This window comes from Cimex lectularius, unplaced genomic scaffold (genome assembly GCF_000648675.2).
Source record: "Cimex lectularius strain Harlan isolate CLEC.00 unplaced genomic scaffold, Clec_2.1 scaffold172, whole genome shotgun sequence".
Taxonomy (NCBI): domain Eukaryota; kingdom Metazoa; phylum Arthropoda; class Insecta; order Hemiptera; family Cimicidae; genus Cimex; species Cimex lectularius.
Window position 1 is genome coordinate 421,962 of NW_019392796.1, and position 15,594 is coordinate 437,555.

The following is a 15,594-nucleotide window of genomic DNA, read 5'->3' on the forward strand; positions in this document are numbered from 1 at the left end:
ATCGAAAAACGGATGACCAGCTAAGGCATCCTACCTATCACGCTACAAATGAAATAAAAACATAATAAAAGAGGGTGGCAAGGAGTCCTTTGTGGAAGAAGGGTCATCCTCACCCGATTAAGAATAGGCCATGCCAAGTTGACAAACGGACACTTACTTTTGGGGCAAAGCCAGGGTATTTCCGGCATGTTGGGAAAGATTGCATGATGTGTCCCACCTGATTGCGTGGTGCAACTCCTTGGGTCTATGTACAGAGCGCGCGCGTAGAGCTGCCACCCGATAAAAGCAGCGTGATTGATTTCGTTGAATTGTTCTTGATTGATTCGCGAGTATCTGGTTACCACTGTTCCGATTTTTGGAGGAAACAGGGTTGTTTTGTTTCATATAATAATCAGTTTTTTTGTGAACCTACCATGTGTAGAGAGTGAATGTATTTATTAGCGTGAATGCTTGATGTGGTAGGGTCAATGGCGGAATATCGAATGCCCCATCGATCCGCAATTAGGTTAGTATATGTGTAAAGGGTTGATGGGTTCAACGTCAGGGAACTTGTTTTGATGATACTAGGTCGAAAAATGTTGTCAGACTGAGGATCGAGCAGACTTAGAAACCTAAAAATATTTTAAATGATTGAAATATTGATTTTTCCCTTTTGCTATGCACGGATTTCAATGTAATTATATATTATTTGATTTATTTCTTCACGTATGATAAGCATATAATATGCTGGTGAGATTAATAAGATCTCAAGTTCTAAATTCTTTAAAGAGGCAAACCTTAAAAATTAATGGCATTTGGAAGGTAAAAAATTTGACCAATATGTATTTAGAGGTTTGCAAAGTGCGAAAAATATTTGTTTTTTCAGCCTGCTAGAAAAAATTAACCTACTCTGCAACGGTGCTCGGAACTACATCAAAATCATCGTAAACTACTACAATATTTTATCTTTCTTTATTTTTTGTTTTCTTATTGGTATGAACCTCGCTGATTTTTGTCGGTTCAGTAGCGTTTTGGCAATTGTGGCAATCTGTTTGGCTGATTTTTTTGGAGTCCACAAAATTTGTCAAAGATTTCTCCTCTAAAATCACCATGCACTTTAGATGGCAAAATGCCGAAACGCATCTAATCAGGGAAGATCAACAATGATAGGCAGACCAAGATCTATTTATTTATTTAGAAATCGATTAACGATCATTAATCACCACACATATATTTATTTATTATATACCAAGAAATATTTATTTTCATGCCCATTGGCAAGAACGCTCGGACACTTATCTAATATTTTTCGAACTTGAGTCACGGCAAAAAATTTAATTAAAATCAAAGATCTCACGTAGCCTTTCCCTTGTAAGTGCAAAAGACATTTGGCCGCCACCATAACGATTAAAAAGGAGCAATCCTACCAAATGGATTTTATTGTATTTATACTATAAATGGTTTCAATTAGACAAACTCGATTTAGATCAGAAAACCTTTCATTTCTATTTTCGATTCACTTTATTTTGAATTACCAACTGTCATTTCTGATGTAGTCAATTAACTACGGCCTTAAACCTGGCCGAGCAATGGGTAAAATCTGGGTCATACATATATCGCTGCTGTCAAAACCTTTCACTCTTATATTATTCTATCGAATGCTACTTCTACAGATTAATTAATGCCATTTCAGTTTGTGGATAGTCTGAGGTAACCGACTAACGTCAAAAATCAGGTCGATCAACATAGCCAGGTATCACAACAGAAAAAAATCCTTCCAATCATTCACATTGAACATGATATCGGTTAATGTATAGATTAATTCATGCATTTCCAGCATCTGTAACGTCCGAGAGTATCAATTAACGTCAAAAACCTAGCCGATCACTGGGTATATCTGGTCCAGCACCAGAGCTAGGTATCGCAGCAGAAAAAATCCTATCTCGTTGGTGACATTAAACTCGAATCAATTCAAAGCCAGGTATCGCTGCTTCCATGGTGTGGTGTGTGGTGGTATCAATATGGTTAAGGCTCGGGGCCAATGAAAGGTGAACCTCGTGTCCTCATCCACGTCCCTCTCTCAATCCAGGTTCCTTCATTCTTCCCTGTGACCCCTCCAAACCCTTGGTTACAAGGGGGGTGTCCGGGCGCAAAATAATGGTGTAGCCCTGAGGGTGTGCCAACCTCTTTAAAGCACAAGTGTTGGCCTCGGGTCAGCATGGGGCGGCGGGTGCCTTATCAGAGGCACACGAGGATGAGGGTACCAGATCATGTCTGCATACCATCTGTACTACGGGGTAACACAAATGTTCCAAGGTTCAGCCCCTGTTACACTGGGAATGGATTCGTAGTGGTACGTGGTGACGCTCCTGGCTGGAACTTAAAGAAGAGGCTGTCTTCTATCTTTGACCTTCGCACGAAACTTGCGTATGATCATCGTCGCGCCGGCCTCACGGGATACGGAGGATCGGACCGAAGCGTATAAGCGTTGAGGACGCGATGATTACGCTGTCAGAGTCCCTCGAATGCGTGAGTAAAGGCGGATGGAAATGGGTAGTGAATCGTTTGCACGCAGGTGTAGGCTGAGCTCGATTGGAGGCTTTTACCGTAGGCCATCTCCTCTAGGGGGTGGTTAGCAAAACCGCGTAGTTTCTACGCTTGGGAAGCCTCAATACTCTGGGAGATAGAGTGGCCTTCTCTTTCTAGGGAGTGCGCGAGAGACCAGGCTGATGTATTTCGGTGCGTGCGGCAAACGGTTCGATGCTTAATGCGGACCCGACCATTCGGAATGAGCAAGCGGGGAGCGAGGTTGTCCTGTCCCCTCGGGGCTGAGCTGCCTCTACTCCAATGCTGCGGCAGTAACACACTTCTGTCGTATGCAGAGGTGCGTCAGCTCTCATCTTGAGAATCAAAACGTCCGATAACGCCGGAAGGCTAGGTGCGTACGTTAAAGATCCATTCCTATTTTTCACTTTCGATAATTCTTTGTAATATAACTCGTCTTTGAATATTTAAAAATAAATTGTATCAAAATTCAAAATCATTTTTGCACTAGTCGATTGTTTAAAAAATGCATATTGATCTAATTTCAAAATCCTATAAAAAACATACAATTTAAAGCTCTTTGAAAATAATAAATAAACCAAAGTATTAAGCCTGGTTTAAAAATTAGCTAGTCGAAGAAGGCATAGAAAGCAAGAAAGCACTTGCACTGGTAGGAGTACATACAAAAGAAACACTGCAGATGCTGACAGAAAGAGGATGAGATCCTGAACACATTCTGTGCTTTTGTGAAGGTCTATTGTAGGTGCAATAATTTCAAATAGGGCGGGAAAAGACGCAAGCAAGATCATACGATAAGGAGTTGCTGGCAAGTCTATAGAAGTGATGATGCTAGCCAGCGAATTATAAAAAAACAGATGAGCACAATAGATCTACTCAGGGCGAGGTGCAGAAGGCTTTGTGGCCTCTCTTTTAATCGTTGCTGTGTACACTACAAAATTACAATTAATGTAATAAAATACATAATCATCGTAATGCTCCGACCTGGCTTTTCCAGCGAGAAAAACTCCATAGCACAATTTCTCTATTCGCACCACCAAAACGAGTAGGCTCCAGTGACGCTCCTGGAATCGTCACGGTGTATATCAGTGATGCTTATCCTTTGATGAAGTCGGTATCAACAGTGTCCTCGACGATAGCACTTATTACTTAGATACTTGCGCAACTATTTTTTCGCGGCTGTCATAACAGTACTGAGTCACGCTCGATAAAAGATTGTATTTGCAAGGAAAAAAAGGAGAAACAACTTAGATAAAAGCTCAATGCAATTATGAAAATTGTCAAAATATATGGTTTTATATTTTAAATATTGGTAGTTATAAATAAAATATAGCCCTTTCAGTTAACAAAATATTCCGAACTCTAAAATCTTTCGTTCGATTGTGATGGACCTTTAACTTAAGTGTTCAAAAGTTTACTTTTAAGTTCAATGCTGATTCTTTTAAACACACGGCCTTGTGTCTGGGCCTATATCGTCGAGGAAACCATTTTCAATACGTACTATTAAAAAAAAAAAAAAAATGCAATAGGTCGTGGGCCAAAGCACTTTTCAAAAGCGGCTTTTTTTGAACAGTCACTAGGACAGTTCCGTTCGCCCTTGACGTTTCAACTAATGCGATTAAGCTCCGTAGTGGCCAAGGTCTGAGAAAAAAGCGGGACGTTACGCAATTAACCCCCTTTATACTAAATTCTGTGCAGGATTTGGCCCGTTTGAGTTTCAAAAATGTCAAAAAAGTCGAGAAGGCCATTTGTTCGAACATAGTCTGACTAGACCGTTTTATGAGATCCTAGTTAAATCCGGTGCAACGATCGTTTCGGTAACTATCCCGGTCTTGATAATCGCTGGACAATGTTCTCACTCTTCGCTAATCCAACAGACAACGTTGAAAAAGCAAAGTCATCAAAACAAACTGTCTGACCTTTTCGTTCTTGAATTCTGATATTGCTAAGTACATGTACTAAGAAACAGATGAGAAAAAGTTCGCCTTTAACGTTACGATAATGTAGCACATTCTTAAAAATGTTCCAATATAAAATATCTATCAACGCTAACTGCATTGAACTTTAACGTTAAGCTTTCAAGATATTAAAATTTAAACAAATTAAAAATTTAGTTTAGTTTAATTTGAAAAATTAATTTCAAAGTTAAATTGATTCAATTAACAAACACAAACAACAAGATGAAACACTAATAAAGATTCTTAAAATAACAACGTGAACCTGGAATCTTATTTAACTGACCGCTGCAACAGGGTGAGGAGAGGTACTGATATATTAACCAGTAGAAACCGACGTCCCTCATGGGAGCATTCTTGGTCCCATTCTGTTTACCATTTATACCGCTGACTTTCGTATACATGCCAACACCACCATTACCATCTATGATTCCGCCATTTGTCTTTTAATCACTATCCTTCGAGCTATCAAGACTTGTTGCGAAAGTACAGGACAAAGCTGAATGAGGGAAACTGTAAAGTGTACATTTACATTGAAAAAAAAAAAAAATGTTGTTCTTCAATTTACCTCAACAACAAGGAACTACCGACTTCCTCTTAAACCAGATAATTAGGGCCTAGGCAACAGACATGAATCCTCCCAAAAAACTTAATAGACAACTATACAGAAGGTTTTGGGTAATGCAGGGACAGGTTCCCAGTTAATGCCTACCGTATCTGGTTTACAGATGGCTACAAAACCGACTGTGGATGAGGCAGTTATGGAAATAACTAAGGAGTAGAATTCAAATAAGGCTTGGACAATACACCACCGTCATTCAAGCGGAAACTGTGGCTATTGAGCACTGTGCCAGGGACATAAAAAGGCTGGAATAGAAAAATAGCCATCTACTCGGACACTAAAGGCAATTGCCATTGTTTGGGACTGTATTAGAGCCCTGTCAGACATTGGGTAAAATAACAAAATTACCCTTGTCTAGGTGCCAGTACACACAGCGCAGAGGGGCAACAAAGAGGCCGATAAATTTGCCGAGGAAACCAATTGGCCCTGAACCCTTTAGTGGCCTACCAAACTACCAAAAACTCGGATCCGTTAGACAATGGATTAATAATGTCCTCCGATCAATGGGAATGTAGCGTGCGGCTGAAGCATGCGAAAATGTTTATCAACCATCGCAGAAACTAACGGCAGAACTACTAAACCTACGACGTACTAGGGCTAGATAATAGCTGGACGGCTAAATGGACACTGCAGATTTGGACGCATTTGTATACACGCCAAGAAGAAGAAGAAACAGGGGAAAACGATCTCTGTAGGTGCGAAAGCATGAGATTCCTAATCCTGAGAGAGGAAAAGCCAGGACCTGAAGGGTAAACACGGAAGCCCTTGGAAAAACTTTGGGGTCTGGGAAAACGCTTTAAGCTTAGCGAGGAGCTCTACAAAAATGAAGATACACAATAGACCAATACTTGTCGCGATGCAGAGACTGGCTCCTATATAATTTAATCTAATGTAACAGAAGACTTGGACAACCATGAAGAATTGAAGGATGAAAATCTGTTTGGCTGACAAAACTCAGCTAACTCTACACAACACATTAATGCGACCATTTTGAACATATGGAGCCATGTCAAATCAAGCGCATTCAATCCTTCCAATGAAAAGTCCTAAGAAAGATCAAATCTCCTTACTAATCTCACTATTCATTATCTGTAACGACCTGAACATCCTTTTGTCAACGATCCTACCCGGCTGCCAAAAGTTGCACATTAACTTCTCCATCAAAACTAACTCCACTATGACGCTCGAGACATCCTAGACATCCTATTAATCCCACATGTTGAATGCGTGTTGGCCGGTTTCTCTACTAGTGCTCGTTAATTCTAGTGTAACATAAATATTTAGTTACAAATAGTAAAGCTAAAATAATTTCTTTCTGTTATTATAAAACTACATTTCCGATGCAGAACGGACCGGTTGAAGATCTTTTCACTTTCAACTCGGAAATTTACTATTTTTGAAAAGATGCTGGGTCGTAAGTAAATGCTCATGTTTATAAGTCAACCTTGAAAATTATTAATAATAGCTTTAAAGTCTCGACAAAGGGGAGATATTCCACGAAAGCTTGGCGAAGGAACTGAATATTTTTCTTTTCTTTCAAATTGACCTTATCCATGATTTTTTAATTTGATATTTATAGAAATAAGTTAAAAATATTATTATAACTTTGTATAAACATAACTCATTAAATATGAGAATATATAGTTGACTACTAGTTTGTCGTAATAAACAATATTATATTCGGCAGATTTTATGCTTTTAGGGTTAATGATGTAGTTTGTTAATTATTTAGACTTGTGAAGTTTTTGGATATTACTAGTTATTTGAATTTACTATGATTTCTGTCAGATTCATCAAGATAACATTACGGTCTGTCCAGACTCGCTGTTTTTATGCGCATTCCAGAATTGCTTAACCGCCAATCTATGTTTCGCATGCACCGAACAAAAAATAATGGGCACCTGTGGAAATTACCAACTTTATGTAAAAATCTAATGCAACTTGGAGGAAATATTTCTCGTTATTACGATGGGTGTGTTTGAAATAAATCTAATTATACAACTGCGTCCTTTTTTTATTTTTTTAAATATCTAAACGGCAATCGTAAAAATTTCAAAAATGTTGTCAGATTAGTATAGAATGTCGTAGGAAGTAAATAAATAACAACAATAAAATCCGTTGTTTCCTCGAGGTGTTTACTGTTTTCTCTTTTCTCGTGTAAAGACGGTGTTTTCTCCTATCGCTTGTTTGCCTAATCCATCGGAGGAAATCAGACAGTATTTTCCGTGTCCCAATTTTTTAAAATTTTCTTTATCGGTGATCCTAATCTAAAACGTCCTTCAACGTACTTATTCGAACGGCTTGTTTGGGTTGTAAGTCCGCTGAATGACGGCCATGACTCACGAAGAACAATTAATCAATCAAATACGCTAAAATGTCAAGATAGGTTTCTGATTTTGCTGCCGTTGGCCCACCCAACACAATATCACAGTTTTACGTGACAAATTCCAATATCGATTTCCGCATAATACTCCTGGTCGTAAAATAAGGATTAAATCTTTGGCCTACATCCCATGCTTCTTAAGAAGAATCCTACTCGGGAGTGCAAGACATTTATTGTTTTGCATCAGGTACTGTTTAGCTGAAAATAAAATTATTAAAGTAAAAAGCAGTAAAAAATTATTTGTATTAAACCAAATTTTGTAATAGAAACATCTGTGTATCGAAAATATCTCGGTAGAATTTAAAAATACTCCAGAACTATAAAACCCTAGAAAACAGAAGGTATTGCAGGAATTCCATGTGCACTATAAATTTTGACTTCAAAGTAATCATGTGTTTATTTTTGTTTTCTCATCCTCGAATTTAGGAAATGATGGGTGGAAATAGATAAACATAATACTGAAGAAAGATTTACAGTGGGAAATTAAAATGATTACACACGCACGCAGGCACAGACAGACAGACGGACAGACGGACGGACGGACAGACAGACAGACCGACGGACGGACAGAGAGAGAGAGAGAGAGAAAGAGAGGGTGAGGGTGAGAGTGAGAGAGAGAGGAAAAGAGAAAGAGAGAGAGGGAGTGAGAGAGAGAGGGTGAGAGGGAGAGAGAGGGGGTGAGAGAGTGAGGAGAGAGAAAGAGAGAGAGAGAGAGAAAGAGAGGGTGAGGGTGAGAGAGAGAGGAAAAGAGAAAGAGAGAGAGGGAGTGAGAGAGAGGGGGTGAGAGAGTGAGGAGGGAGAAAGAGAGAGAGAGAGAGAGAAAAAAAAAGAGAGAGACATTTTGAGAAAAGACTTCATATCAAGGGCAATTATTGAATTTTACCCTAAATTAAATACATATATCCTTAAAAGATGAATACATATTTTTTTAGCATGTAGGTTACAGACAATCACCAATTTTTAAGCATATGTTTCAGCATTTTTAACAAACCTTAGCAACAGAAACATGCAGTATTAAATAAAAACATAATATCACTAATGATCACACGAAGAACGAGCAAATCTTGGTGTCGAAACCGAAATGGCCCAGTGATTCTACACGGCAATCTGGCAGATGAAAGTTCACCAAAAACTATTTACCCAAACATTAGGCATCAAACAAAATCTGCAAACCTATGTATCTCAGGAGCAATAAAAACAATCCCGTCAATTGCACTAGAAACAATGCTAAATGGAAATATTTATACAAGAATAAGCGAGGGAAAGCTCATATAGGCTTCAGAAACAAACTGGTTGAGAACTAAACACTTCAAGCACATAACAATAATCAATAAAAACAGACAACCATGGATTAGGGGGCAGACTACATGATCCCGGAAACACTCTTTACACCATCCTTAAAGTCTCAACAGGCTACGGAGAAGAAGAATTCAGGAAAACATCAGATACAACGATATGGTAGACAGAAGTCTCCAAAACACATGATGGAGCCGGATAAGGCGGTTTTTGTAAGTTCCAAATTCATTACGCAAGTACACCTCGGTCTTTCAAGCTGAAATACATGCCATCAATGCTTGTGCCCTAGAAAACCTTAAAAGAGGTTTACACTGGGGAAGAAAAATCCTCAAAAGATCAGATAGCGAAGTAGCTAGTAAAGCATTAGCATATAAAAAATCACATCAAAATTAGTCAGTGAATGCATCCAAAATCTCCAAAACCTGGGGAAACACAACAACCTGATGATATCTTGTGTAGCAGATACATTGGCCAGAGGAGGATCTGCAAGACCATATTTATCCCTGAATCTATTCTTAGGATGTAGTTTTCTCTTCTAACAGGTTAAACCTAACGAAATTTCGGTGCATGGTTCGAACGGTCGTTCTGATAAAAATAAAATTACAGATTGAGATAACTTGCGATAAATAGACTCCTGTATGGTTCAATAAATAAATAAAATCTCCAGTATTAACAACAACTACAAATATTTAAATATACGATAAAATGATATTTATACATTAAAATTATACAGGTCAGAAAGCTAATGATGTTTGAAAGAAAGAAACAATATTAGCAAAAAAAAAAACAAAAGATATAAACAAAAATATATTTTCTTTTAACACGGAATTAATCACAAAAGCTTTGTTACCTATTCCATGAATTATTGACAATTTTATGACTCATTTTCAAATATGAATGAATTCGTCACTCTTAGCCGAGCTATTTTTTGGTTTATTAATGAATAAAAAAATATATGCTATGTGTTACAGATCCGGTTTTAGGTGAATATAGAGAATAATTGTCAAAAATTTAAAAATAAATAATAGCATGATATTGTTTAAATAATATAAATGATTGCATTTCATCCTTGTGGATTTGCTTTTAAATGCATAGCCAATGTTATTTAAAAAAAAAAAAAAAATAGGACGCGATTGGAATTTGAAGTCGGCCAGCAACCGGGCAAAAGGGTCAAAAACCTTTGAAAACAAGCAACCAAATATTGTTTCTTTTCATTTGAAGACAGTCTGAAAACGAATGCCGTCTGCGTGTTAATTGCGGGTAACTTATTTGCACGAAGCGTTTACTCGGATCGCTTTGGTTGCTATACCACCTCAGCCGTTTCACCGGGAACTGTTACAGCCGGATTTTTCAAATTCTAACTCATTCTGCACGGATAAGGAAGTGAAGAGACGTTTTAACCACGAAGGTCAAAAGAGTTTTAAAGGTAATTATATAGGTGTCTTGATTGTTCCGTTCAACCGACACGGGGCTCTCTTTATTACCATAAACTATAAAAGGAACTATAAAAGTTTTTGCGCTTGGCTCTTTTAACTATACATCCAAGATAAGAATGAAACAAGGGGGATGATAATCCTTTAAAAACTGGGCTAGGATTATGTTATCGCCGACTGGAAATGGCGTTTATCTTTTTACATGGCTGATTGTCGAGAACTCTTGTCGCGCACAAGACTAATCAAATGTTATCGTCTTTTCAGCGATAAGAAATAACAAGAAATCGATCCCCCGTTTAATATTCACACTCGGTCCGAAACTCAATTTGCCAGTAGAAACGAAATATTTTTTTTTAAATTTTATTACCGTTAAACGAAACGAAAAATTGTCGGTACAAAGAACTGAAAATAAAAACGTGGACTATTCAAACATAAGACATCTGTTGAAACAATTTTTCGACTGTTCAATTATGTACAAACAAATATGTGATGAATAAGATAACAGGACCTTCAACACGAAAAATTTGGTTATTTACATTCTCCTAGATCGACTGGAGAACAGAATATAAATCGACACCCAGAAAATAATAAAAAAGGTACGAAAAATAAAACAAACCCTTAACATTTGACGAATAACTGTTATAGCAACAGTCAGAAATCATGTGAACTATTGAACTGCCAATTTTTTATTAATAGTGTAATAAGCGTAATTAATTATTCTTTTTATAAGGTCATGGTTGAGATGAAAAAGTTCGTGTCACGAGCGGGATTCGAACCCACTATCTTCGGCCCAATACGCCGCTGGTCTAACCACTTGAGCTATCGTGACTGGTGGTTAGACCAGCGGCGTATTGAGCCGAAGATAGTGAGTTCGAATGCCTCTCGTGACACTAACTTTTCAATTCAACCAAAACCTTACATAAAAAGAATAATTCATTGAAAGAAGTAATTTCGTCAATTAGACCACTAAATATATTAATACTTAAATTCACTAATTTCGTGATCCGCTTGACCAATTAATATATTACAATTAATTAAGGTTTTTAGTTGAGATAAAAAAGTCAATGGCACGAGCAGGATTCGAACCCACGATCTTCGGCTTGATACGCCGCTGCTCTACCACTTGAGCTATCGTGACTTCGATCCATACGGACACTAACTCTCCTTCTCAACCTACAACCGTTCGAATTTTGAAAATGGCAAAAAGACGGAAAAATCGAAAGGTGGGGTTGAGATGGGAATTTAGTGTCTGAGTGGACCGAGGTCACGATAGCTCAAGTGATAGAGCAGAGGCGTATCAAGCCGAAGATCGTGGGTTCGAATCCCACTCGTGCCATTGACTTTTTTATCTCAATTAAAAACCTTAATTAATTGTAATATATTAATCCTTAATAAATAATAATATAGTAATGTAATTTTATTTTAGGATTAATCCTTACAACCAACTGCATTACTGGTACTTGTGAAATGGAACGGATAATGATAAATAAACACAAATCGACGATACTCCAATAAGGAAAACAGTATAATTATTGATATTTTCTATCAACAGAATGGAAATATTTTTTTCTCAAAATATCCTAGATAATGAGTCATGTTAATGTTGTGATATCTTAAAAGTACATTATGAAATATTGTCAATGTGTTACATAATCTGATGTATTTATAACTCAAAAAATTTACCTTTAACCAATAAAGGGTTGGAATTAATTGACGAAGAGTGGAAATGGTGTGAAGTCTGAAACAATACAATGAATTTTATTTGAATTAAAAAAAAGTAGCGTTATGTAGTTGTTTGTTTGATTTTGAACGCAATAAACTATAGCTATAAAATAAAGGAATAATAAATTAGCTTTACTTAGAAAAATGGTCTTAATTTTTAAAAAAATTATTTTTGGTCATGGCAATTTCTTGTCATACCTCTATACATTCAAAAGTTTAATACGTTTTTATAGTTTCATTAGGTGCATTCAATTTTGAAAACATAGGTCGACATATTCAGTCAAAATCGTCACACACAAAAAAAAAGATTGATTAAACTCAAATAAAATAAATCCCTTGAGATCTTTCTATAGGAGTAAGGGCCTTGGGAAATAAAACGACCCCGTTGGTATTCTCGGTATGCGAGGAAGGAAAGAAAAAGGAATCTGGGATATTAGACAGGAAACTCGTCAATTCTTCGAAAGGGAACTATTGTAAACGAGCTTGTATGAATTTTTAGCTGAGGTAGCCAGTTGAGAACGATGAAATTCAAGTCCAAGCCGAAACCTACTCTGTCCAGTCAAGTTATCAGTTCTGATGAAGTTTGTGTAATGATGAGCTAAAATTGTTCAGTTCTGCATAACATTGTACAATATAATATTTTAACTTGCGGAACAGTAAACGCACATGAGGGCCACATAAAAAGAAAAATCCAGCGAGGATTGACGGACCACTAGATCAAACATATACTTATTCACTCACAGACCAACGAACTCCACAATGATACATTTTTCCCGAGGGTACACCCACGGGGTGTCGGTGTTTTTGAAAAACAAGCCATTTGTAAGTTGTCGGGTTCGAATGCAGGACCACTGGATCGAACCCGGGGCCTTTACCTTACAGTGATGGGCGCCGTGTAAGCCTAGACCCTTGCGGCCACCGAAGCCCCCCTAATGGCTCAATATGTCGCATTGACTGAAAAAACAGTCGAACATGCATATGTGGAACTGTGTTAGTGAGAAATCAAGGATAAGTGACAAATCCTGACCTTAAGTGAAATTGTCACGAAAGTAACATATTACTGTCTCTGCTTCCCTTACCGAAGAACATGAAGGTTTGTTAGTCTTGGGAAGATTGGACAACTGCGTTACACACCATGCCCGACAACGTCCCAGATTTTGGTGATTTCGTACGGGTTGACGACGAAGTGCTGAACACTGGGGGTTCACCGACGCTGATTTCGTAAATGCTTGCGCCGACGGTAGTGCGGCGCCTGATGAAGGTGAGAATGATTCTGAGGAAATTGATGAAGGGCCACCAGTTCGAAAAGGCAAGCACTTCATGCAGTGGACAGTTATGAGATATTTTGAAGGCAACTCCAACGTGGAAACACAGGTTTTCCCATAGGCTACTTGATCTTCAATCAATGGTGATCAAAATAGACAATGAAAAGCAAACCACGATCCCGGATTCTTCAAGCCAAATTGACTCATGTATGTACCTAATTCATTTGACCTTTTGACATATGTACTCATACATGTATAAATATGTAGTACATACAACATTGCGTATGTACATTGTGATAACATACAATGCACGGAATGAAATGTGTTATTTTCTGTTTTTAACCTCGATAACCCCAACAAGCTCCATACAACAAACTACTCCGAACCTTGGGGAGGGGGGCGAAAAACCTCTAAAAGTAACATCTAAGAGCCTGGTCCCCAGCGTTTTCACTTATCAAGGTTCGACTGTACTGTTTTTGAGGTAATTTTGTCTTCTATAAATGTTTTAAATTCTTATTTACATCATCCTTTTTGAAAAACTTCACTTAAAAAGAGGCACGCTTTTACATTCCGGTAGAATCACGTTCAATGGTCGTTAGGAAAATAAGGTAGACGACTGATGGAACATAAAATACATAAGGCTCTTGTTTAAAGTTTAAATTGAGCCGTATTTGGATAATGATAGACATGAACATTTGTCACGAATAATCTGGAACTGCTCAGTAACAATAGTATTTGTTTCTTCATCCTGACCATTTCAAGATTATTCGTGAGTAAAAGAGCGGTCGATGCTTCTAATACTTTAAACATGTACAATTGTAACATAGCTAAAATAAATTCCTCCTCGTCTGAAGAAATCCAGTGCATTAAATTACATTTTAAATGACGTCCCCACCAAGTGCATTTGGGTTATTTATCACGCGTAGTGACAAGTTACAGGGTTTGTTTTTAGTTTGATTTCAACGTTAAAAATCAATATCGACGCGTTTTCCCGAATTTGACGTCGATCACAAAACAAGACGGGAACCGTGTCAAAGTCGTGTTTTTATAACTTTCATCGAGGACTTTAGATTGTAGATTAGTTTAATTAAAGCTGAGCCAGAGCGTTTAACAGACGGTTTTTCTTTTAACTAAGCGCGGCTTTCTGAGACGGCTAATCTGTTGATAAAGCTTGTTCTAATCTCTTGTATTTCGACTTCAAACACATCTCTACGACAAACAATCGATAAGCGTTTGAAGTTCGCGTCGATTTCTCAACTTCTAACTTACAGGTTTTAAACGCGGAAACTTGCTAAAAGTTTTAAAGTTTAAAATATTTACCACAATTTTTACATAACAAACTTAAATAAAAAGTAATAGTTATATCAAAACCAGGTACTTTAATAATATCAAACTATATATATCTAAATGCTTTGAACATTTATAATGACTAATAGTTAACTTAAACTATGCGCGACTGAATTTATTAGCAGCCCACACGTGATAGGTTAGTAACTAAGTTGTAAATTTCAGTCACGTGAGAAAAAGTGAACAAAACAAAAATTCACGTACATATCACATGAAAAGGTTTTATAAAATTGACGACCATGTAACCAACTTACATGACCAAAAATCACATTAAGTTAAACTAATCCGACAACGAAATTTAAAAAATAATAAATAATTTTCCTGAGTGCCAGGGACTTCAATACTATTTTGAACTGCCCATCCTCGTGCACGAATTCATGTTGGATCAGTGAACTTAAGTTTGATAAAATCACACATCAATTCATTACTGAAGACGGCGAGAAGCCTTAGTGTGTCTGAAAAAAAGCGATGGTTAAGCTGTTCCTAGGAAACAAACAAACTACAAGTTCAACACTCCACAGACCCCAAGAGGAATCGTCGAGACAGTTTAAAACAGTTTTCCTGCCCACGGCCATATTATAAAAACGGACCAGTGAATTGGTAAGTAAACTGGCAATAAGTGACGGACCCAATAAAATGTTGAATAGTTCAAAACATGTAACAGTACGGTCGTACTTTTAATCTAGCCATGGCTGTTTTGTTCTGTCAATTGAGTTTTTCGTCACATTTTAGTAATTTATAGTCTTCGCCTGTTCCTGCTTAACGTCTGAAGATGGCGAGAAGCCGAAACGCGTCTATCCTAGGAAAGAAACAATCTATAAGTTCATCATCCATCAGACCAGAGGAAATCCCATAAAACATAAGACAGTTTATAACAGTTTTCCTGCCCACGGACTCATTACAAGAACTAACAAGGGAATTGGCAAGTAAACAGGCGAGAATAGATAGATGCACCCAATAAAAACTTTAGGTTAATTTTAGTCTAGCTGTAGTACCTATTTACGTAGAATTTAATATTAAATTTTCTAAA

General features: G+C 37.4%; 1 protein-coding gene and 1 long non-coding RNA gene across 6 annotated transcripts in view; one reads left to right on the plus strand and one right to left on the minus strand.

The window, feature by feature from the left end:
* The window catches only part of LOC106665032 (stress-activated protein kinase JNK), a 383,087-nt gene that overhangs the window by 119,419 nt on the left and 248,074 nt on the right, over window positions 1-15,594 (minus strand). For 2 of the 5 annotated variants that reach the window (XM_014391181.2, XM_014391184.2), the window contains one exon: window positions 11,914-11,968. The exons of the other annotated variants lie outside the window; for them this stretch is intronic. The gene's annotated coding sequence lies outside the window, so the exon portion shown is untranslated. The remainder of the gene's footprint in view (window positions 1-11,913; window positions 11,969-15,594) is intronic. 5 annotated transcript variants of the gene reach the window in all.
* On the plus strand, window positions 9,853-12,008 carry LOC112127296. Its single transcript, XR_002910498.1, has 2 exons — window positions 9,853-10,826; window positions 11,657-12,008. It is a non-coding gene; the product is annotated as an uncharacterized LOC112127296 (long non-coding RNA).